Source organism: Pan paniscus, chromosome 14 (genome assembly GCF_029289425.2).
Source record: "Pan paniscus chromosome 14, NHGRI_mPanPan1-v2.0_pri, whole genome shotgun sequence".
Lineage (NCBI taxonomy): Eukaryota > Metazoa > Chordata > Mammalia > Primates > Hominidae > Pan > Pan paniscus.
In genome coordinates, this window is record NC_073263.2 from 37576308 (window position 1) to 37599223 (window position 22916).

A 22916-nucleotide genomic window follows, 5' to 3' on the forward strand; every position below is an offset into this window, starting at 1 on the left:
AAAAAGATGTAATATCTAGAATCAATAAGAAACTTAAACAAATTAACAAGCAAAAAACAACCCCATTAAAGAGTGGGCAAAGACACTACTCAAAAGAAGACATACATGTGACCAACAAGCATATAAAAAATTCTTAATGTCACTAATCATTAGAGAAATGCAAATCGAAACCACAGTGAGATACCATCTCACACCTGTCAGAAGGACTATTATTAAAAAGTCAAAAAATAACAGTTGCAGCTAAGGTTGTGGAGAAAAGGGAGCACTTACACACTGCTGCTGGGAACATATATTAGTTTAGCCATTGCAGAAAGCAGTTCAGAGATCTCTCAAAGAACTTAACACAGAATGACCAGTTGATCCAACAATTCCATTATTGGGTATGTACTGAAAGGAATATAAATCATTCCACCATGAAGACACATTTATGCATATGTTCACTGCAGCACTAATCACAATTGCAAAGACAGGGAATCAACCTAGATGACCATTAATAGTGCACTGGATAAAGAAAAAGTGATAAATATACACCATGGAATAGTATGCAGTTATAAAAAAGCATGAAATCATGTCCTTTTCAGAAACATGTATGTTGCAGGAGACCATTATCTTAAGCAAACTAATGTAGAAACAGAGAACAAAATACCACGTTCTCATTTATAAGTGGAAGCTAACCATTCAGAACACATGGACACAAGGAAGAGAATGTTAGACACCAAGGCCTACTTAAGTGACGACAGTGAGAGTGGGGAAAGGATTGAAAAACTGCCTATTGGGTACTATGTTTATTACCTGGGTGACAAAATAATCTATACCTCAAAACTTCATGACATGCTATTTACCTAGGTAACAAACCTGTTCATGTACCCTTGAACCTAAAATAAAAGTTTAAAATAATCCTGAAAGTAGGTAACTAAAGTTTAGAGAAAAACTATAAAGGAGATCAAGAGATAATCTAGTTAATGGAACTGAAATAAAAAGTATTCAAAATAACTCCACTTATATATTATAAAATTTAAAATATTAAAATATTAAATATTTAATAAAAATAACATTAAAATATTAATATTATTTAATAAAAATAGCATTGAAATATTAATATTATTTAATAAAAATAACATTAAATATTAATATTATTTAATAAAAATAACATTAAAATATTAAAATTTTAATACTAATTATTTTAATATTAAAATTAAAATTAAAAAATTTTAATATTAAAAATTAGGTACAACAGAATAAAGAATTAGTGACCCCAAAGATAAGTCAATAAAAATTTTACATACTGAAGCAGGGAAGAAAACAGTAACATAAAGTAAGAGATATTTGGAACATGATAAAATAGTTTGAATTATAGTTATTGCTCAAAAAGAGAGAAGAGCATGGAATAGGAACAATATTTGATAAAGTATTTGTCTAGAATTTTTCAAATCAGATAAAATTATCAATTCACGTTTATAAAGCGCAGCGAAACTCATTTGGACACATATAAAGATGACCACATCTAGATATGTCCTAGTCAAATTGCTGAATATCAAAGACAAAGGGAAACATTTTAAAGCAGTTAGAAAATCATAGTATCTTCAAAGGAAAATCAAGACTGATGTTTAAATTTTTGTCAAAAACGATGGAAGCTGGAAGATAAGTGAATGATATCTTTAAAATATTAAAAGTAAATATAAACCCCTCAAAATCTATACTCTGTGAAAATATCCTTCAAAATGAAAAAACATATTCTTTTATTTATTCTATCATATTCTTTTAGCATATAATAGAGACAATCATATGGTAAAGGAATTCACAACTTGCAGATCTTCTCTAAAATGAATACTAAAGGACTAAAAGGAATCCCAGGTGAAAGTACGGATGTATGTAGGTATATGTAAATCAATACTAGGGAAAAAATACATGTAGTAAGGGATTCATAAAATGTATAGTAAAATACAAGACAATGGGATGCTGAAAAATAGTACTAAATTGCTTTTGCATTTGGGGGAAAGTGGCAAAATACTGAAATTAGATAATAATAAATCAAGATTTCATTTTTTCTTATTTTGAGTTAACACGTAATATCGTACATATTTGTAGGATACAGAGTGATGTTTTGATGCATGTGTGCAATGTGTAATAATCAACTCAGAGTAGTAAGAATGTCCAGCACTTCAAACATTCAAAGTTCTCTCTTCCTGCTATTGGAAAATATGGTAGATTATGGTTAACTATAGTCACCCTACAGTGCTATGGCATACTGGAACTTTCTCTCCATCTAGACAATTTTGTGTCTGTTAACCAACTTCTGGCTATCTTCTCCTCCTCCCTACCATTCCAAGCCTCTAATACTAAACAATTCTACCCTCTACTTTTATAAGCTGAGCTTCTTTAAGCTCTCACATATAAGTGAGAACAGGTGGTATTTATCTTTCTGTGCCTGACTTATTTCACTGAACATAATGCCCCCTCAGGCTCACCCATGTTGCTGTGAATGACAAGATTTCCTTCATTTTTAGGCTTAATGGTATCCCACTGTGTATATAACACATTTTCTTCATCCATTTCTGTGTTGATGCTCACAGGTCGATTCTATTAATGATTTTCAATGATTAATTTTTAAATCTCTGTGATAGCCATATACACAAAAAATAAAAAGTTACAATTAAGAAGCAAGAAAACAATGGTGCCTTGCATGTTGATATTTTTCTTTTTCTCCAACTGTTTATTGCCACCATCTTCAATGTTTACCTCAACAGATTATTATGATGTGTTCCCAGTAGATATGCCTCATATTCACAAAAGGTATCTGGATTTTAGCATCTGCTGTCTTAGCATCTCTCCAAAGTATAACCATCATTTGTAGTGTTTGGAGTATGCTTCTCCAAGGTCCGTGAAGTTCCATTCTACTAGCACAAAATGAACAGTGAAGTTGTTGTCTTATAGGAACCACTGCTACTGAACAGATAGTTATGTCTGGAATTTCAACATACTAAATAAACCTGTGTTTCCACATAGAGGTGGGTAACGTTGCTCAAGTTACTCTCCACGTAAGCAGAACATATGTCTCAATAACAATCCACTCTCCCTTTAAAAAAAATGAAAACAGAGCTATTAGTTTTAACGTGCATACTCTTCCCTTTCTAGGACTCATGCAAATGCACAGGGTATATTGGTATGAAAACACATCAGATAGAGTGGTTTTAAACCAGGAGCAATTTTACCCCTAGGATATTGTTACTGGAATCAAATGTGCAGAGGCCACGAATTCTGCTAAGCATTCTACAATGTACAGAAAAGCTTCCCTCAACAAAGTGTTACTGGTCCAAACTGTTAATAGTGCCCAAGTTGAGAAACTATAATTACAACAATATCATGTTTTACCGTGAAATCCTTCCGGTCTAGGCTTCAGTGGATTAGTTCCACTCTTAGAGGTGGCTTTTGATTAGTTCCAATCTTAGAGGTTCATCATTCCCTTAATACAAAGACATATCTAAATGAGCCCTTCACACTAGGATTTAACTACTTCTGCTTTATCACCTGTAAGTATAAAAATATCTATACATTTTACTTATGCTTAGCAGCATTGTCATTGAGATATCCTTGTTAAATACACTATGTGAAATTAATACAATATAATAATTCAGCTAAAATTGTATGCCCTTTCAACAAGCACTTATACTTCTTTTTGTCTATAAGCAATGGTTGATTAATTAAATTTAAGTAACATTTTGTTGAAAAACTATGATTCATTTCCAGCTGTCTAAATCAATGTTTCAAAAAAGAGTAAGAAAAGTTGATAATAGGAAAACAATAGGGTGTAGTAGGTTAGTGTGCAGAATTATGGAGGGCAATAGACACTCTACATGACCTTGGAAAACTTTGTTTACACTCTGAATTATTATTTCTTTTTTGTAAAGGAAAACTATCTATTCCTTACAGCAGAGTAGGGATGGAGTTGTCTTTTAAAATAATCATTTCATAATAAAGGGACAATAAAAGCACAAGATCCCTGTGAGGAAATTGCAATTTCAGTTATCTTCAGTTGCCAGGATGAGCAAGAGGCTCACTCTTAACCCAAGGCAACTTTGAGTCATGAACTATTAGGCTTATGTGAGACGTTTACTTTTGGGATTTGATTATTCTTTGTGTATATTCTCTTTTTTCGTCTATTTCCAACTGTTTTTCTCATTTACTCTTTATCCATTCTATAACTCTTATTCACTGCTAGTTTAAACTTTTACCTTGCTTTGGATTATATACAACATAACATAGGTTTTCCAGTTTTACTCATGACTGTTGAGCTACTGATCTCAGTATGAACTCTTTTTCTCTCTTAATAGTTTATGGTTCAACAATTTTCGAGACAAATAAATGTCACTATTCCAGCTTATATTTTAGCAAAATGTAGCATCACTGGTGACTGGCTAGTGTTTGATTGAATGTCATTGAGTCACAAATCCACAATTGAGCCAACCAGCAGAGGCCTGGGTGTGGGTAGGTGGGAAGATATGCTCATAGAACACCATTGTCTTCTCTGGCTGCCACTTGAGTGGGAAGTGGGGGGTTGTGGGTTATTGGTAGGATCACATTTTCTTGGAATTGTCTTATTAGGTATCTTTGATTATTCACAGGTATCTGGAATGACTGTTAAATGAAATAATCTATTAAGTTATAAGTCCAGCCATACTAGTCACCCAATCAATGTTCTTTTTTTCTTATTCTTATTACTATTATCATGATGATAATAATTGTTACTGGATACATATTTTATTAAAAGCTATTATAAAAAATACTTATTATGACAAATGTGTAGTTTCTTATAAAGGAGTTGGCATTTTCTTTAATGCCTAAGAACGAACTTAAGAGTACATTTTATATCCTCGTGTATTTTATATCCATTGCAAATTAGAAAACTTAACAGTGTGATTATTTCATGTTTTTTGTTTTTTTTTTTTTTTTTGAGATGGAGTCTCACTCTGTCACCCAGGCTGGAGTGCAGTGATGCGATCTCTGCTCACTGCAACCCCCGCCTCCCAGGTTCAAGTGATTCTCCTGCCTCAGCCTCTCAAGTAGTGGGGACTAAAGGTGCATGCCACCACGCCCGGCTAATTTTTTGTAGTGTTGGTAGAAATGGGATTTCACTGTGTTAGCCAGGATCGTCTCAATCTCCTGAACTCATGATCCGCCCACCTTGGCCTCCCAAAGTGTTGGGATTACAGGCATGAGCCACTGCATCAGGCCTATTCCACGTATTTCTTTACCTATCCGTAAGAAGTTGTGCCTACCCCTTGACACATATGATTTGTAGTAGGTGTTATTAATTTTTGATGCATTTTTAGAAATACCTCTCTCTAGATTAGTTTGTAAATATATACATAAAGAAAAGCTTTTTTCAAATGATTCTTCCAGGAAAAAAAAATCAATTTCTAATTATAGAATAAAAACACAAAGGATAACTCACAGAGGAAAGAAGGCATAGCATGCTCATGTTGGTGAATAAACATTTTCATATACATAAGTCAGCCAGCTCAAAGTTGAACTGAATCCTGTAGACAGTGGAAGCAACTCCCTACAGCTATGTCTATACTTAGGAAATCCTGCTTTTATACTTACAAAGCCCTATGTTTTCCTTACTCTGCCCCTCAAAACTACTGATAGTCTGACGACCTTCTGTGGAATGTTTGCAACTTCCCTACACTGTTCTACCCACCAGTCAGCCATTAGACATATAATATATAATGCAAGAGAAAATCTACTTACAGAGATCCTTCATTAGTTTATTGGCAGTTTGCAGTTCATTGAAGGAAGCTTGGGTTCTGAAGCTAGAATCTCCTTCCTTCTTATTTAGGTGTATGACATTGGCAAAGCTATGTAATCTATCTGAGATTCAGGGCTTTTTTAAACCTATCAAATAATTTGTTTTATAAAAACCAAATATATAAACATATAAAATTTCCAGCCTTCTGTAGGTTTCCTTCTTTTTACTTTTTAAGCATTTGTCTAAGAAGAAAATGTAAAACTGATATTTCTCAAAGAAAGTCTTGCCTGTTAAAAGCTGTGGGGTTCCTACCAAATGACTGTAGAAACTACCAGAGGTGAGGGTGGGTAATAGTTTGGACACAATTGCCCAACTTTATAAGTCAACAGTAACGTCTTTATGATCACAAAATCTTGACATTTTAAATATTCTCCAGGATTTTTTGAGATAGATAGCCTCAAATCTTTTCACTTTAGTAATAAAGCTTTGTTGTTCTATTGCATTTCAAGTCCAGCTAAAGCACCAACATGAGCTAAGTGCATCACTCTTTTCATTTTCTTTTAAACAGTGAGGGCTCTGAGTAGCTATTAGTGTACTGATACGACTATCTTGTGAGTTTTATCATGATCTTTGACATGTTTTGCTTTAAACAGATCCTCTAGGTATCAACTCAAAAATAAAAAGTATAACTCATAAAGGAAAAATCTACCCTTTTCGGAGAGACTTTATCATTGCTTCATTAGCCATCCTGCATTCCTAGTATATCAAAAATGTAATACAGTTTGTAAAAAAAATTAAGCTATTTAACATTTTAAGAAAATATGTATGAAATAAAGTAGGTTACATGTTTATTTTAAATGATTATAATTCATCATACATTTCAATGATATGAAGAGAAGGAATGGCAGAATGGCATCCTACACAGACTCTTGAGTCCTATTTAATGGGTTTGAAACCAGACTTCCACCACATGCTAGCATGTTGGACAAGTCAATTCAACCCTGCTGTTCCGATTGCCTCATCTGTAAAATGGGAGCAGTTATAAGATCCATTTAATGTTATCATGAGGATCAAATGAGGTAATAATATAAAGTACTTAGCAAAGTGCTTAGAACACGGTAAGTGCTCATTAATTTCTGCTTTTATAATTTCTGTTAATATTAACACTAGTACTACCAGCATGCTAAATATGAGAAGTTTTTCCAAAGAACAGAAACTCAATGTATTCTAACTATGAAAGGTAAAGATTTTTCCCTATCCTTAAAATGATGTCACTTTCTTCTAGCATTATGTAGAGTAGAATTATTTGAAAATATGCTGAGATTTTAGATGTTTTATATGAATGAATATTAATCTTTCATTAAGTGCTTTATTTTTTCCAAATAATTTTTTAACTCCAAGTTTAATTTTTCACTATAGCTCATATATCCTGAGAAAATATGAATACTAATATGTCACATTATTTTTAAAATTATGACATGTGAAATAAAAAATTTCAAATTATGGCAGAATATGCACTTGATCTCAATGCCATTTTGAAATAAATGCCCGGAATTTCATTTAATGAATCCACTGTATTATCACTCTTTTTCACAATTTCTTTCTTGTGTCTCAACATTTTGTATGATTCATGAAAATGCAGGTGTATTTCTACTATAAAAAAGAAGGCATGTATACATATGTTGGTTTATACTTAGCCAAGGCCTTGAAAAAAAATCAAGGAGGTAAAATCAATCAAACACACACACACACACACACACACCTGTATGAATAAAAAGGCGTTCGTTTGCTTGTTTGCCTTGCATTTTTTCAAGAGCTGCCTTAAGGCTTCATTTTCCTGTCTATGCAATTGATTTATCCATCAAAATTACTAGATCACTAAGCTTTTAATTTTCTAAGAATCTCTGGATTTGGCTGTATATATGCATTTGACTTCAAACATTTAATTAATGAAGACAATTAGAAATACACATATTAATTGGACTTCCAGCACTTACGTTACCTGATTTGTAATAATATAATGGTTTTAAATAATGTAAGAAACAAGATAGGTTATTTTAAAATTTCTCTTTTTCACTATTTATTAATACAATATAAAGTAATTAAAGATATGTTAAAGTATTAGCCACCTCTAATTTGTAGCAGTTTTGTAAAGTCTGCTGCCTAATTCACATGTTTGGCAGATTTATGTATTACACGTGCAGTTTTCTCACATGCACAATATATGTTTTATGTAGTGTTTTTTCTTTGCTTTAACATCTGTGAGACTTTACTTAGATAAATATTTTAATCCAAATTTCAAATAATTACTAAAAATCAATATTTGATTAACATATTATGATCCATTGAAGTAAGCAACTAAGTCTTAGGTCTGGCGGTTGCCTCATATGTCACTACAGTCCTATATATAGCACTTACAGGGAGCTTAACTAGCATATGTGTACAATTGCCTGCATTCTATATTTTTACCCTTCAATATATACTCTACCTTTTGACATTGCGTCCAAATTTTCATATATGTTAGTATCTTTATAACTGATAGATTAAATACATTTGTTGTTTGTAACAGAAACTTTGTGAAATTATGTTCCTTTAGAGGTAAACATGCCATAAATATTCACTGCATGTTCTTGTCATCTTATCTCCTTTTCAATCTTTTTTTTTTTTAACATCACCCTTTTCCTTCTTACCTTCCCTCCACTCCTGGGGTTTATAGGTGTGTCAGCCTCAAAGCCCAGCACAGGTAGTGAGGGGAGAGGGGCAACACAATATCCCAGTACATCATAAGGTTGGATGCTGAAGGGAAAGTTGTGCTGTAGAGGACTTGGAGGCAATGCTCTGAAGCCAAGGAAGCAGACAGGTGCATGGACAAGATGGGGCCTGTGAAGGATATGGCCAAAGAGATGCCAAAATATTTGTGAGTATACATAAGTATTCACAATGTATACTTATTGTACTTTGTACTTATTGTAAGTATGTTGATGGTGTGGGAATCAGGTTTATCATTGTTGTCTGAGAATAGATTCATAATTATGGCAAAGGAAGATGGTTGAAAAGAACCCCAATGTGTTCCATTGAAATTATAAATATTGATATGAACTCATGAGCTTTATGTATACATACACAGACATGAATACACACAGACAAATAGAAATGGTTATATATGTATGTGTATAAAAGTCTATACATAATAGACTTTTATTATTTGAAGTATTATGTTCTATAAAAGTTGCTGTGAAAATGGAATTAGCAGAAACTAAAACCATTGTTTTTAGGGAAAATATAGAGTTAGGTTCCTGTGAGGCTCTGGTCACATTTTTGTCAGCTGATCATTACATAACCTTGTTTTAGGTGTCTTTCTGCTTAAAGACACTTTATTGAATATATATTGTTGATTCATAGTCAACAACAGCACTATAGCTCGTACCTCAATGGAGTTTATCTAACATGTTTTCTCTGTAAGTCATATCACAGGCTTCTTGTGTTTAGGAACATTAGACAGCACTTCAGCACTACCCTGAGGGTCCATTTTAAATAGCAAAATCACCAAAAAATCAAGATGTGAAAAATGTAGCACTAAACAGATCACAAAGGGGACACTTGTTTATAGTATGGAAACAAGAAGGGAGAAAATTGCCTTAGTTGATCTCAGCTGGGAACACCATCATGGGGTGTCTCAAATTTTTTGTCACTTTGAGCATGTCCATGAATAAAGCAAAAGCATCATGAGTATTGATTTTGGGGTTTCAAATAAATTTTAGCAAGGAATTGGATTCACAAATACAACACCCAAGAGCAGTAAGAATCAAACTGTATATCTGCATATCTAGCTATTTGTACATATTTCTCAGTTCTGTCTATTGGGAGGGCATAGAAGCACTGAGCACGTCTAGTTTCTGGGTATTGGTATCTAAATACCATCCTCTACTAAAAGGAGCAGGCAGCCTTGCAGAAATGGCTGATTTCAAAATGGGTTCAAGAGATTCTCCTGCCTCAGCCTCCTGAGTAGCTGGGATTACAGGCATGAGCTACCACGCCTGGCTAATTTCTTGTATTTTTAGTAGAGACGGGGTTTTACCATGTTGGTCAGGCTGGTCTGAAACTCCTGACCTCAGGTGATCTGCTCGCCTTGGCCTCCCAAAGTGCTGGGATTACAGGCATGAGCCACTGTGCCCAGCCTAGACATTCCTTATTATATCATTCCAGTCCTATGGTTCTCATGGGCTGTCCCATTTTAACACATGACACCATTACATGAGTTCACTGCCCAAAGCCGAGCAGCAGACCCAGGTAGGAACATCATATAGATTTTCTGAGTATTTTAAAACTGAAATAGGGGTGCTTCCTAAGTAGCAAATGCTGTGAGTCATGAGGTCTGAGAGTTCTTAGTTATATGATCCTTAATATGTGCAAAACACATGCCAGAATTAGAGATTTCTAAACAATATCAAAGACATAGGTAGATGATAGAGGTAGATTCCTGTGGTGTCTGAAATTCTTGTCCCATTGATGCTAAGGCTTAGTTGCATCCTTACTCTTCCCAAAATTTGGTTACTTAATTCCCCCATTTACCTTGTAAGCTAATAAATTTCTGCTTTGCCGAAGCCAATGCAGATGAAGTTTCTGTCATCTGCAAAAAAAAAAAAAAAAAATAGTTTTGGTTAATAAAATTATCATCATCTTCATCATTCTACTTATCATAAAGAGCAAGCCTGTCAAATATTTTTGAGGCAATGAAATCTTCAGAAACTGTTTTCTTGGTTAAAATTCAGGCATATCGAGAGAATAGCTATAAAATGTAGCATTTTTGTAAATATTATGTGAAAATGTAAAATAATATTATTACTTTTCACAGACAAAGAAACAACAATTTAGGGATATTTCAGAGAAAAGAAGTAAAAATTTAATGATCTGCAAATTTTATTCCCACTGGAGTCTAAAAATTAATGAGACTACGTGAACCTGTTACAAACAGCTTTTATTTGGCAATGGTAAAATGTAAGAAACTTTAATAAATTCTCTCTTTGTTGTATATGTAGCAGAAAGATTTGTGAGGTGTTATTCTACTGCTTGTGGAATTTGCATTACTTTAGTGAAGGTATAAAATATTCAAAAATACAAAAAGTTACACAAAGTCATTTTCAATTTCATTTTCAGTGAGCCAAAATTTAAACTACCAGTCATTGTTAATTTAATTATTAATATTTAAAATTCATGGTATATTAGTGAACAGATTGCAAATGAAATGAGAAAATAAATACAGAACAATAAAACAGAATTAACTCTAAAATGCAGATAGTAAATGCTAATTAATGAAAAACATACTGCCAAAATTTGTGCAGTGGGTTCGTCACTTGTAAATGCAATGATCTTAGGCAGATTATGAAACTTCTCTGCCTCAACACTGTTATCTGTAAAACAGAAAATGTAATGTGACCAACTTCATAGTATGATTGTATTAAATAAATTAATACCTGTAAAGCTCTTAGAACAGTGTCTTGCATCCATTACATTCTCATATTAGTATTTTTCACTAAGATCATTTTTATTATGCTAATGTTTTAAAAAACATTCTTGATTATTAAAATGCTCTGGGAGTTTTAAGGTTGTTTAATCACATAAATAATTGGTTCTCAGATGCCTAAATCTGCTCTAATGCTATTGCATCTTATAGTAGCACACAGAACTTGATTAAGATGGGTTATGAAATGAATTTTACAGAATAATATGTATTTGTCTATTGCTCTGTGCCAAAAAAGTGTGTATCTAACACTTATGTGGTAGAATTAATTATCTAAATTAGCTTCTGCATAAACCCACTATCATTTAGTACTCACCAAAGGGCAATTTATTGCTCTGTGATAAAGGATTCCACCGATCTTAAGAGATGAATTCACAGTTTTAATATACTTTGCCTATTGACTGGTTTTATTTTTCTTGGGGAGAGGCACATATATATTCTCATTTCCCCCACTGAAAATGTTGAGAAACTTCATTTATTATTGGCCAGTTAGGCATTTCCTTTTGTGTAGTGCCTGATTACATTTTTGTTCATGTTTCTATTGGCTTGTCTGTCTCTACATTTTTTTTTTAGTGTGCTGCCATTTAATGATGGGAAAAATCAAACAAAAGAATATGTTATTAATCACATAGAACACATCAGGAAAGACTGTGTGAAAAAGTAGGGACAAAATTATCTCCAGGGAATATTTTTTATGTATAGGAATCTGTCTCCCTAGGAAGTATGTATCTGTCTGTTTTGCTGTCTGTCTATATGTCTATCTATCCTATATTATCTGTCTTTTTTCATGTGTATACATTGAAAATATCTTCTCCCACATAATAGCTTTTTATTCACTCATGTAATGACTTGTTTTAAGGGAAAAAAACTCAATATTTTCTAGTTTATCATTTTTTCACTTCTAGGTAGTACTTTTTATAGTATTTAAGAAATTATTGTCTCCCTCAATGGCATGAAGTGTGTCTATGTTATCTTGAAGAAACGGTAGACTTACATTTTGTATTTAGATCTATAGTTCATCCTAAATTGATTTTTGTGTATGGCATGACTGTAAAAGAGGCATTTATCTATGTACACACACATACATATATAAAAACTACATTGTACTTCCATTTAAATATCAAATTTCCACAGCATCATTAATTGAAAATATCATGCTATCTCCTTTGTACTTATGTATCTCCTTTGTACTTATGTATCACCTCTGTCATAAACTGACTGTATTTAAAGGGTCTGTTTCTAGATATTATTATGTTCCATTTGGTAGCATATCTAGTTTGCGTTACCACCACATTATATTAACAAATATAGCTTTAAAAATCTTGTATCTGTATTGTAATGCCTGCAGATTCATTCTTCTTTATCATTGTCATAACTATTCTTGCCTTTAAATTTGCATATGATTTTTAATATCCATTTGTCATTTCCAGCCAAAGAACACATGCTATAAATCTAACTGTAAGTGCATTAAATGCATGGAAGGATTTTGGAAGCAGCAACACATTAAAAATGTTGAATCCTGCTGGGCTTGGTGGCTCATGCCTATAATCCCAGCACTTTGTGAGGCCAAGGTGGGAGGCCAGGAATTTGAGACCAGCATGGGCAATGTAGTGAGATTGTGTCTCTACCAAAAAAAAAAAAAAATAGCTTGGCATGGTGGCACACACCTATAGTCCTAGTTACTTGGGAGGCCCGGGTGGGAGGATAACTTGAGACCAGAAGGGTGAGGCTGCAGTGAGCCATGACAATGCCTCTGCACTTCAGCCTGGGCAACAGAACAAGATCAACTCTCAAAAAAAGTTGAATCTTCCAAACAATGAACATGATGTAGCCCTCTATTAGGTAGTACTTCTTTTGCATTAGTTTAATAGAGAGGTCTCACTCATCACTTATTAAATTTATTCCTAGCTGCTTATGCTTATTGATGCAAGCATAAGTTATACCAATTGTAATTTTCAATTTTTTTCAGATATACTACATTTCTAATTTTAATCATGTTATAATGAAAATTTATTATCTCTAACAGTTTATCCATAAAATTTTTTGGATTACTACACACACAACCAACCTTCTGTGAATAATGCCAATTTATTTTCTTACATTCTAGTCATTATAAATTTAATATTTTCACCATCATATTGTTCTGACAAGGCTGTCCATTGAAACGTGAAATGAAGACAATTACAGCCTTTCCTCATTCCCTATCTTTAGGGAAGTGCTCTTACTAATTCATCAAGAATAATGACTTCTGAATAATTTTTGTACATAATCCTATTCACATTAAAGAAGTGCCTATTCCTGGTTTGTTTATAGCTTCATTTTCATTATTTTTTGTAACACAAATGGTTGTTATTGAATGTTTAATTCAGTCAAATCCCTAACGTCTAATGTTTTAGAGCATAGTTGTTAGACTTAACCAGTTTAGCAATATTTGTTTTAAAGTATTTTGTCTATTTCCATTTGAAATGAGTTCAATATTGTAGTTATATCTCTTATCTATTTGTTTTCTATTTGATACATCTGCTATATGTGTATTTTGTCTCTTTTAATTTCCTCTTTTAATTTAATCAAATATATTTATTTCCTTCCTCTATTAATATGTTGATTAAACATTCCTGCACTTTTTATAGTCCAGAAGTTGAACTAAATATTGCATCACATATTCCTGAATAATTAGAACCTAATAGAAATCTTTACTTCAACAACTCCTTGATTTTTCTATAACCTTAGAATTCTTAATGCTTTCTCTTGTGTCATTACTCTGCATTTTAATCATATGTAAATATTTAAAGCCAAAGGCATTCATTCTTATTATCACTATTCTTTTGAATTGATATTTACTTAATTTTATCCACATATTTAACCTTTTGGATACTTGATGGGTTTATCTAAAATACTTTTTCTTTTTTCCAAAGAATCATTTTAGTATTTCTTTTAGTATTGGTGTATTAGCAATGAATTCTTTGTTTTTGTTGTCAATTTCTTCTCCAAGCCCTTTAAAGATCTTGTTCCGATGAGCAGGGGGAGGAGCCAAGATGGCCGAATAGGAACAGCTCCAGTCTACAGCTCCCAGCGTGAGCAACGCAGAAGATGGGTGATTTCTGCATTTCCATCTGAGGTACCAGGTTCATCTTACTAGGAACTGCCAGACAGTGGGCAGAGGACAGTGGATGCAGCACACCGTGCGCGAGCTGAAGCAGGGCGAGGCATTGCCTCACTCGGGAAGTGCAAGGGGTCAGGGAGTTCCCTTTCCTAGTCAAAGAAAGGGGTGACAGATGGCACTTGGAAAATCGGGTCACTCCCACCCGAATACTGCGCTTTGCCGACGGGCTTAAAAAATGGTGCACCAGGAGATTATATCCCGCACCTGGCTCGGAAGGTCCTACACCCACGTAGTCTCACTGACTGCTAGCACAGCAGTCTGAGATCAAACTGCAAGGCGGCAGAGAGGCTGGGGGAGGGGCGCCCGCCATTGCCCAGGCTTGCTTAGGTAAACAAAGCAGCCAGGAAGCTCAAGCCCACCACAGCTCAAGGAGGCCTGCCTGCCTCTCTAGGCTCCACCTCTGGGGGGCAGGGCACAGACAAACAAAAAGACAGCAGTAACCTCTGAAGACTTAAATGTCCCTGTCTGACAGCTTTGAAGAGAGCAGTGGTTCTCCCAGCACGCAGCTGGAGATCTGAGAACGGGCAGACTGCCTCCTCAAGTGGGTCCCTGACCCCTGACCCCTGAGCAGCCTAACTGGGAGGCACCCCCCAGTAGGGGCAGACAGACACCTCACATGGCCGGGTACTCCTCTGAGACAACACTTCCAGAGGGACGATCAGACAGCAGCATTCACAATTCACAAAAATCTGCTGTTCTGCAGACACTGCTGCTGATACCCAGGCAAACAGGGTCTGGAGTGGACCTCTAGCAAACTCCAACAGACCTGCAGCTGAGGGTCCTGTCTGTTAGAAGGAAAACTAACAAACAGAAAGGACATCCACACCAAAAACCCATCTGTACATCACCATCATCAAAGTAGATAAAACCACAAAAGTAGATAAAACCACAAAGATGGGGAAAAAACAGAGCAGAAAAACTGGAAACTCTAAAAAGCAGAGCGCCTCTCCTCCTCCAAAGGAACGCAGTTCCTCACCAGCAATGGAACAAAGCTGGACAGAGAATGACTTTGACGAGTTGAGAGAAGAAGGAAGGCTTCAGATGATCAAACTACTCCGAGCTACAGGAGGAAATTCAAACCAAAGGCAAAGAAGTTGAAAACTATGAAAAAAATTTAGACGAATGTATCACTAGAATAACCAATACAGAGAAGTGCTTAAAGGAGGTGATGGAGCTAAAAGCCAAGGCTCGAGAACTACGTGAAGAATGCAGAAGCCTCAGGAGCCGATGCGATCAACTGGAAGAAAGAGTATCAGTGATGCAAGATGAAATGAATGAAATGAAGTGAGAAGGGAAGTTTAGAGAAAAAAGAATAAAAAGAAATGAACAAAGCCTCCAAGAAATATGGGACTATGTGAAAACACCAAATCTACGTCTGACTGGTGTACCTGAAAGTGACGGGGAGAATGGAACCAAGTTGGAAAACACTCTGCAGGATATTATCCAGGAGAACTTCCCCAATCTAGCAAGGGAGGCCAACATTCAGATTCAGGAAATACAGAGAACGCCACAAAAATACTCCTCGAGAAGAGCAACTCCAAGACATATAATTGTCAGATTCACCAAAGTTGAAATAAAGGAAAAAAATGTTAAGGGCAGCCAGAGAGAAAGGTCGGGTTGCCCATAAAGGGAAGCCCATCAGACTAACAGCGGATCTCTTGGCCGAAACTCTACAAGCCAGAAGAGAGTGGGGGCCAATATTCAACATTCTTAAAAGAATTTTCAACCCAGAATTTCATATCCAGCCAAACTAAGCTTTGTAAGTGAAGGAGAAATAAAATACTTTACAGACAAGCAAATGCTGAGAGATTTTGTCACCACCAGGCCTGCCCTAAAAGAGCTCCTGAGGGAAGCTCTAAACATGGAAAGGAACAACCGGTACCAGCTGCTGCAAAATCATGCCAAAATGTAAAGACCATCGAGACTAGGAAGAAACTGCATCAACCAACGAGCAAAATAAGCAGCTAACGTCATAATGACAGGATCAAATTCACACATAACAATATTAACTTTAAATGTAAATGGACTAAATGCTCCAATTAAAAGACACAGACTGGCAAATTGGATAAAGAGTCAAGACCCATCAGTGTGCTGTATTCAGGAAACCCATCTCATGTGCAGAGACACACATAGGCTCAAAATAAAAGGATGGAGGAAGATCTACCAAGCAAATGGAAAACAAAAAAAGGCAGGGGTTGCAATCCTAGTCTCTCATAAAACAGACTTTAAACCAACACAGATCAAAAGAGACAAAGAAGGCCATTACATAATGGAAAAGGGGTCAATTCAACAAGAAGAGCTAACTATCCTAAACATATATGCACCCAATACAGGAGCACCCAGATTCATAAAGCAAGTCCTCAGTGACCTACAAAGAGACTTAGACTCCCACACAATAATAACTGGAGACTTTAACACCCCTCTGTCAACATTAGACAGATCAACGAGACAGAAAGTTAACAAGGATACCCAGGAATTGAACTCAGCTTTGCACCAAGCAGACCTAACAGACATCTACAGAACTCTCCACCTCAAATCAACAGAATACACATTCTTTCAGCACCACACCACACCTATTCCAAAATTGACCACATACTTGAAAGTAAAGCTCTCCTCAGCAAATGTAAAAGAATAGAAATTATAACAAACTGTCTCTCAGACCACAGTGCAATCAAACTAGAACTCAGGATTAAGAAACTCACTCAAACCGCTCAATTACATGGAAACTGAACAACCTGCTCCTGAATGACTACTGGGTACATAACGAAATGAAGGCAGAAACAAAGATGTTCTTTGAAACCAATGAGAACAAAGACACAACATACCAGAATCTCTGGGACGCATTCAAAGCAGTGTGTAGAGGGAAATTTATAGCACTGAATGCCCACAAGAGAAAGCAGGAAAGATCCAAAATTGACACCCTAACATCACAAATAAAAGAACTAGAAAAGCAAGAGCAAACACATTCAAAAGCTAGCAGAAGGCAAGAAATAACTAAAATCAGAGCAGAACTGAAGGAAATAGAGACACAAAAAACCCTTCAAAAAATTAATGAATCCAGGAGCTGGTTTTTTGAAAGGATCAACAAAATTGATAGACCGCTAGCAAGACTAATAAAGAAAAAAAGAGAGAAGAATCAAATAGACAGAATAAAAAATGATAAAGGGGATATCACCACCGATCCCACAGAAATACAAACTACCATCAGAGAATACTACAAACACCTCTATGCAAATAAACTAGAAAATCTAGAAGAAATGGATAAATTCCTCGACACATACACTCTCCCAAGACTAAACCAGGAAGAAGTTGAATCTCTGAATAGGCCAATAACAGGATCTGAAATGTGGCAATAATCAATAGCTTACCAACCAAAGAGTCCAGGACCAGATGGATTCACAGCCAAATTCTACCAGAGGTACAAGGAGGAACTGGTACCATTCCTTCTGAAACTATTCCAATCAATAGAAAAAGAGGGAATCCTCCCTAACTCATTTTATGAGACCAGCATCATCCTGATACCAAAGCCGGGCAGAGATACAACCAAAACAGAGAATTTTAGACCAATATCCTTGATGAACATTGATACAAAAATCCTCAGTAAAATACTGGCAAACCGAATCCAGAAGCACATCAAAAAGCTTATCCACCATGATCAAGTGGGCTTCATCCCTGGGATGCAAGGCTGGTTCAATATACGCAAATCAATAAATGTAATCCAGCATATAAACAGAACCAAAGACAAAAACCACATGATTATCTCAATAGATGCAGAAAAGGCCTTTGACAAAATTCAACAACGCTTCATGCTAAAAACTCTCAATAAATTAGGTATTGATGGGACATATCTCAAAATAATAAGAGCTATCTATGAGAACCCCACAGCCAATATCATACTGAATGGGAAAAAACTGGAAGCATTCCCTTTGAAAACTGGCACAAGACAGTGAGGCCCTCTCTCACCACTCCTATTCAACACAGTGTTGGAAGTTCTGGCCAGGGCAATTAGGCAGGAGAAGGAAATAAAGGGTATTCAATTAGGAAAAGAGAAAGTCAAATTGTCCCTGTTTGCAGACGACATTATTGTATATCTAGAAAACCCAATTGTCTCAGCCCAAAATCTCCTTAAGCTGATAAGAAACTCCAGCAAAGTCTCAGGATACAAAATCAATGTACAAAAATCACAAGCATTCTTATACACCAATAACAGACAAACAGAGAGCAAAATCATGAGGGAACTCCCATTCACAATTGCTTCAAAGAGAATAAAATACCTAGGAATCCAACTTACAAGGGACAAGAAGGACCTCTTCAAGGAGAACTACAAACCACTGCTCAATGAAATAAAAGAGGATACAAACAAATGGAAGAACATTCCATGCTCATGTGTAGGAAGAATCAATATCGTGAAAATGGCCATACTGCCCAAGGTAATTTATAGATTCAATGCCATCCCCATCAAGCTACCAATGACTTTCTTCACAGAATTGGAAAAAACTACTTTAAAGTTCATATGGAACCAAAAAAGAGCCCACATTGCCAAGTCAATCCTAAGCCAAAAGAACAAAGAGGCATCACGCTACCTGACTTCAAACTGTACTACAAGGCTACAGTAACCAAAACAGCATGGTACTGGTACCAAAATAGATATATAGACTGATGGAAAAGAACAGAGCCCTCAGAAATAATGCCGCATATCTACAACCATCTGATCTTTGACAAACCTGACAAAAACAAGAAATGGGGAAAGGATTCCCTATTTAATAAATGGTGCTGGGAAAACTGGCTAGCCATATGTAGAAAGCTGAAACTGGATCCCTTCCTTACACCTTATACAAAAATTAATTCAAGATGGATTAAAGACTTTTAAATGTTAGATCTAAAACCATAAAAACCCTAGAAGAAAACCTAGGCATTACCATTCAGGACATAGCATGGGCAAGGACTTCATGTCTAAAACACCAAAATCAATGCAACAAAAGCCAAAATTGACAAATGGGATCTCATTAAACTAAAGAGCTTCTGCACAGCAAAAGAAACTACCATCAGAGTGAACAGGCAACCTACAAAACGGGAGAAAAATTTCGCAACCTACTCATCTGATAAAGGGCTAATATCCAGAATCTACAATGAACTCAAACAAATTTACAAGAAAAAACAAACAACCCCATCAAAAAGTGGGCGAAGGACATGAACAGACACTTCTCAAAAGAAGACATTTATGCAGCCAAAAAACACATGAAAAAATGCTTACCCTCCCCGGCCATCAGAGAAATGCAAATCAAAACCGCAATGAGATACCATCTCACACCAGTTAGAATGGCAATCATTAAAAAGTCAGGAAACAACAGGTGCTGGAGAGGATGTGGAGAAATAGGAACACTTTTACACTGTTGGTGGGACTGTAAACTAGTTCAACCATTGTGGAAGTCAGTGTGACGATTCCTCAGGGATCTAGAACTTGAAATACCATTTGACCCAACCATCCCATTACTGGGTATATACCCAAAGGACTATAAATCATGCTGCTATAAAAACACATGCACACGTATGTTTATTGCGGCATTATTCACAATAGCAAAGACTTGGAACCAACCCAAATGTCCAACAATGATAGACTGGATTAAGAAAATGTGGCACATACACACCATGGAATACTATGCAGCCATAAAAAATGATGAGTTCATGTCCTTTGTAGGGACATGGATGAAATTGGAAATCATCATTCTAAGTAAACTATTGCAGGGACAAAAAACCAAACACAGCATGTTCTCACTCATAGGTGGGAATTGAACAATGAGAACACACGGACAATGGAAGGCGAACATCACACTCCGGGGACTGTTGTGGGGTCGGGGGAGGGATAGCATTAGGAGATATACCTAATGCTAAATGTCGCGTTAATGGGTGCAGCACACCAGCATGGCACATGTATACATATGTAACTAACCTGCACATTGTGCACATGTACCCTAAAACTTAAAGTATAATAATAATAAAAAAATAAAAATACAAAAAAATTAAAAAAATTGAAAAATAAAAATAAAGATCTTGTTCCATTAATTTTGAGCTTTCATTACTGCTATTAAAAATTTATTTGTTGTGGCCAGGTGCGGCGGCTCAAGCCTGTAATCCCAGTACTTTGGGAGGCCGAGGTATGTGGATCACCTGAGGTCAGGAGTTTGAGATCAGTATGACCAACATGGTGAAACACCGTCTCTACTAAAAATACCTAATTAGCCTGGTGTGATGGCGGGAGCCTGTAATCCCAGCTACTTGGGAGGCTGAGGCAGAAGAAATGCTTAAACTTGGGAGGTGGAGGTTGCAGCAAGCTAAGATCACATCAGTGCACGCCAACCTGGGCAACAAGAGGAAAACTCTGTCTCAAAAAAAAAAAAAAAAAAAAATTAGTTTGTCATTATTATTGTTGCTTTGAAGGAAATGATTTTTTTTTCTGGCTGCTGCTTTTGCTTTAAGTTGTTGGTTGTGTTTATCCTGATACGCCTTAGTGTGGTTTACTTTGTGCATATTCCAACTAAGGTTTATTGAAGTTCTCAAATCTGTACTTTAATAACTTTCTTCAGCTTTGGAGAATATTTGGTGACTTTCCGTATATCTTCTGTCATATTATTTTCCTCTTTTCTCATTTTAGAACTTAATTAACATATATTAAATTTTCTCATTGTATCTTATATAAGCTCTTACACTCTGTTCTAAACAATCTATGGAATTTTTCTCTACAAGGATTCTGGATTTTTTTGACTTTCTTGTCTTCCAGTTTATTAATCAATTAGTCAACACTTCTATTTCATTTAATCTTCTATTAAAAACAACTATTAACTGAAATTAAGAAGATTATCTACTTAGATTCTTAGAATCCCACCCTATATTTCAAATAATGGCAAAAAAAAAAAGAAGGGAAAACCAACTGTGAGTCATACTAATTATGCTTTGTAAATTTTTTGTATTTTTAATGTTTTCACATATTAGGATCTTGCTGATCCTGGACAGACTGCTTCTCCCAAGATTTATCAATTCCCAAAGATACAAAGAACTCACATGCAAACATGCTTTTCATAGGCAAACTAAACTAACCCAGAACCCATATCCCCAACCACATTTTAAAATCATGCTCTCACAGTCTGGGCCATGATTTCCTTGCCCTAATTACCCCAGAGCCAGATACCACACAACTAGGAAGAGCTCCTACACAATGGAGCCTGCCAAAATTGCTCAAACTAGCCAATTCTAAGCCTGCTTACACTACCTTGCCCATTTCTTCCTGCAAAAACCACAATAAAAGCTCTTGCCTGCATTTTCAGCACAGTCCATCTTCCTCCTGACCAACCTTGGTGCTTTTCCATGTGTCTCCCCCATAGTGTCACATGTCCCTTTCCCTTTGGATCTGGAGTTATAATAACCTTTGGCAGTTGTCTCCTGGTCTTTTGGTCTCATCATACCTGGGCAAATAAATAAAACTTGCATTTTCATACATGTGTTGAGGTCATTTATCCACACATCTCTTCACATTAGAATCCTAACCTCTAGAGACTCAATTTCTCTGGCTCCACTCCTGTGAAAATAACAAAAGCTCTGGTATTGTCTATGCCCTCTAGAAGCAGGCTTCCGTCAGAGTACTTCACACAAAAGTTCATCCACTTGCTGTTTTCTCATATTTGAAAAATGTGTCAAGAAAACAGAAGCTAGAGAAATTTTGTCTACCTCTACAGTCATTTCCAATGTTCTGCATTGTTATCTAATTTTTTTCCATGTACCTAAATCAAACATATAAGTCTAAATCAAACATATAAGTCTATTACCATTTCTCCCATACACTTTAAATACTTGCCAATTGCAGAATCCAGGGTGTCGTCTTCCATATAACCCCATTCCCATCTACCACATATGAAAATGTTAGTAAATCCAGCTTTTCAGGGGTTCTTAGGACCCACGATTATGACTAGCATTGGGATCCCTGTTGCCGCCTGATAGGTGAATAATGCAACTTCTGGATCCTATTCTCAGGATATATTATCTAGTCCTGTTTCAGCTTTTAGTTTACAGTATATATTTTCTCCTAAAAATGGCAATAGTTTGTTCCATTTATATTAATAATTGATGGTATCACAGATTTTCAGTTAAGAGAAATATACAGATCCTAATATTCACAGGTATGCTTGAGAAATTAATATGGAAGTCTTGTACATCTCATACTTATGACATATTCCTGCAATTTTCTTTATCCCTGTAGCATCACGTTGATATTTTTACTATGTGCAATTAATATTGAGATACATTTTGGCATTCTATCACAGTTTGCTGCACCAGGCAATTCATTAGCATTGGAAATTTGGTGTTCCTGAACATATTCAGTAGCCACTTTAAAATTAACATTTAAAATGTCTCCTTGCTACAGACAGGAAATATTATTCATTACATGATACTTTGCATTGATTGCACATCTTAACTTAAAGGGTGAGATT

General features: G+C 35.5%; 1 long non-coding RNA gene across 3 annotated transcripts in view; it reads right to left on the reverse strand.

The window, feature by feature from the left end:
- Window positions 1–3684: 3684 nt before the first annotated feature.
- Window positions 3685–22916, reverse strand: part of LOC134728831 (uncharacterized) — a 305274-nt gene continuing 286042 nt past the window's right edge. The window contains exons 6-8 of one of the 3 annotated variants that reach the window (XR_010109667.1): window positions 11075–11160; window positions 10322–10379; window positions 3685–8629 (exon numbers count right to left, since the gene is read on the reverse strand). This is a non-coding gene — a long non-coding RNA (uncharacterized LOC134728831). Of the gene's footprint in view, window positions 10380–11074; window positions 11161–22916 lie in introns of all 3 variants that reach the window. The other 2 variants (XR_010109666.1, XR_010109668.1) reach the window with 2 other exon arrangements.